A 3439-nucleotide genomic window follows, 5' to 3' on the forward strand; every position below is an offset into this window, starting at 1 on the left:
GTAAATCGATTCTCCAGGGCTCGTTATTAGAGTCTCTCTGAAACATGAAATGTTGTAATGGATGGTCACTTTATATCAAATACTTTTCAGTTTTGTTCACACATGGCATCAAAAAAGTATGAGGGGTGTCTCTATGAAGGACGACGCAATCCAATTGGTTGTTTGCAAACTCCAACAATGATTTTGATTTGCTCTGTAGTAAGACCCCGACATTCGCGGGGTATACGTTCCTGAAAAATGCCGCGAATGTCGAATCCGCGAATGTCGAATCCGCGAATGTCAGGGCATTGTTTCAATGGAAAAATTGAGGGATGGGTTCCTGGCAGTTCATGATTAAGTAGGGAAAATCAAAAATCCCATGAAAAACGATGACTATGCCAATGACACATTTTATGAAGCGCGAATACACGGGGTCTACCCACAAACGTTGGGGTCCGACAGTCCTTCAAAAAAAAAAATTGAACAATTTAATGATAAGTGAGAAATGAATGCCACAAAAGTACAATTTGTAACTTATTTTGTGAAAACTACAATTTTCAATGAAAACCACACTTACGAATGTTTGGATGGACCAGTTCACTCAGTAATAAAGCTTCATAAAAGAGCTGCAAAAGAAGAATGAAAAGTAATGATTGAGGAAACAAACTCATTCAATAAGCTGTATAAAGGTTAACTTAATTCACAATGACAACCACAAAATAACTCACGCCGAGAGAGACTCAACATCCTCGGGGGAGAGCATGCTCCATCACAGACAAATATCAAAACTATATTAGTTCAGCAGACTAAACACCGTCATCAAAACAATCACACAAACTTACAAATGATGTCGTGTACTCCTCCTGCGCAATCTTCAAAGCAACCTGAAAGAGAAGAAGAGTTTAACCCTTCAACTTTTGAGTGAGCTTTCCAGCACACAGCCATCCATCTTTGTCACACAATACACATTACTTGTCTATTGTCGTTGGATGTACTCATATCATGGAATCTTTTACAGCAATAGTGTGGAGCCTGTACGTCAAGAGATAAGCATCCTTCATCCAAACAGAAATAAAGGTGACAAATAGAGATGCAGGAGAGTCTTCAACTCCCTTTGTTATCGTTCTTCTTCCAAGTCTCTCTCTGTTGTATTCCTCTATCATGCTGTCTGTGTTTTCTCACTTTCCATTGTGTTCTTTCTGAACTGTTATGATTTTTTCTGTGTTTATGCTCTTCCACAAGCTGTGGTCTTGCTCGAAGAAACTGAAAGGAAAGAACAGGAAGTGTGTGCTTGTACCTTTTCATCAGATTGAACGTTCCTTGCTTCCAATATGATTCCAAACCGTCCTTTTCCAAGTTTGGAGATAACCTCCCAGTCCCAAATCTGACAACAAAAGCAAAAACATGGAGTTTCACAACAGTGCTTGTGGATTACTCTTGTGCCATGCTTACAGACTGCAAGCAGATTATGTGGTGCATCCTATGTGCACACATAATAACTATAAGCACTATATACCAGACTGTAAAAGTGGAAATTTTCGCGATGAGCAAAGTGAAAATGTGTTTGTGACATTTGAAATTTTGGGAGAGGGCAGAAGACACAACCTCAATGATTAACCATATCAAACCACAGTGAATGTTTACATTGGGAGAAAATAACTTGCAATGAAACCAGAAATAAAGAGAAACAGACAAGAAAACACATTTTATTAAAAAATAAATTAAGATTTACATCCTCTGCATAAATCATACGGAATGAATGAAGGAGGTGGAGATTGGAAACGTACTCTGTGCAGAGCGTTGGTGCTGCCGAAGCAGTCTCCTTGGCTATTGGGCACAATCCTGGACGGGTCGCCACTCCGACACAGTATACCAGCATGCGAGCACTCATTTTTCTGACCTCAGAAGGATGACAGGCCGAGTTAACCCCACCTGGTATTAATTCAACAGGTGAATGGGATTTGAACTCAGGACCCTGGGATCCAAAGCCCGCTGCCCCAACTGTTAAGCCAACATCAGGCTATGAAGAACTGTACGGAACCAATGTAGCACTGCTTTAATCAAGCTTGCAGGTTTCGAGAAATATCGAAGTTCATCTGCTTTTGAAATTTGCTTCAAACGCTGAACCGACTTTTATGTTGATTTGTGGACGCTGAAGTACAATAGTGTAGTTGCGAAACACGTAGAACTACCCGACACGTGCTGGCCAAGTGCGTTGCTTGCTACACAATGCAGCACGACTGTTAACTGTAAACATACAGCACATGCATTATTTGTACCATCTGGTACTGTAATCTGATAATTATCATGATAATCTCTCGAAAAAACTGCTGACGATTATATGATTATAAAATCTATATAAAGATTATAATCTCTCGAAAAAAAACAAAAACAAATATATTTGCACGTTTTTAAATTCATGCTTCTCCGTTGTCATGTGAAATGCGCGGATATTGATGCGCCGCAAAAATTTCCACTTTAACACCATTTGATGAAGTGGAATGCATTTGCATTCCGCAAGCAGCGAAATTAATCAAATAAATGAAGAATGAGTAATTACAATGAGCTCTGTTTCACAGTTTACAGGAATGGTATATTCATTTTTAAGGTAAATACAAAGGTCAAAAGATGTAACTCAAATGGTTTGCTCGGCGACGCTGAGAGAGACAGAGTTCATGATTCAAAGTCGAAGACAAACGTTAATTCGTGGAACCTATAAACCAAAGTCGAAAACAAAACGTGATTGTGATATTGTTGTCGATGTTTCCACGTCACACGTTGTTTACAGCCGATTCGAGTTACCATCAGCCAATAATTGCAGTTACAGTCAGCCAATTCAAGTTGACATCGTGTTAAGTTAGCACCTTTCTCTTAGGATAAGTTGATTGAATTTAGATTCTTAACAACATACCCTTCATCCTTCCCCCCACACCTATTGTTTTGTCAAAGTCTCCCTCCACATTGGACTTCAATTCAGCTATTAGCGTCCCCACCCTTCTCCGTACTCTTCCTTTTGTCCTGTTGTGTCCTGATCCATTCAGTGTTTTAGGTCTTCCATGAGACTTGATTCTTTAAAAAAAACATAAACACACACAAACACGTGTATATATATATATATATATATATATATATATATATATATATATATATATATATATATATATACATATACATATATATATATATATATATATATATATATATATAAATATTTATACATATACATATATACATATATACAGTGCTCAGCATAAATGAGTACACCCCGACAGATTTGTCAGAAAACCTTTAGTTTTCTTTCAGAATCCACATTTTCTATGGAATACTATACTACAAAATACTCCCACAAATGTGGGCCATTGATTGCAAACAAGATTTATTAATTTGCACACACACAAAGAAGGAATTTTCCAAACAAATTCATTTAAAGACCATGTTGCAAAAATGAGTACACCCCAAT

The 3439-nt window shown here is 37.7% G+C and overlaps 1 long non-coding RNA gene across 1 annotated transcript; it reads right to left on the reverse strand.

Moving 5' to 3' along the window:
- Positions 1 to 550: 550 nt before the first annotated feature.
- LOC147009251 (uncharacterized) lies at positions 551 to 1369 on the reverse strand. Its single transcript, XR_015053113.1, has 3 exons — positions 1277 to 1369; positions 822 to 863; positions 551 to 605 (listed from the first exon to the last, which is right to left on the reverse strand). It is a non-coding gene; the product is annotated as an uncharacterized LOC147009251 (long non-coding RNA).
- Positions 1370 to 3439: the final 2070 nt, after the last annotated feature.

This window comes from Eptatretus burgeri, chromosome 17, assembly GCF_056783735.1.
Source record: "Eptatretus burgeri isolate ZD-2024b chromosome 17, Ebu_testis_v1, whole genome shotgun sequence".
In the NCBI taxonomy this organism is placed as follows: domain Eukaryota; kingdom Metazoa; phylum Chordata; class Myxini; order Myxiniformes; family Myxinidae; genus Eptatretus; species Eptatretus burgeri.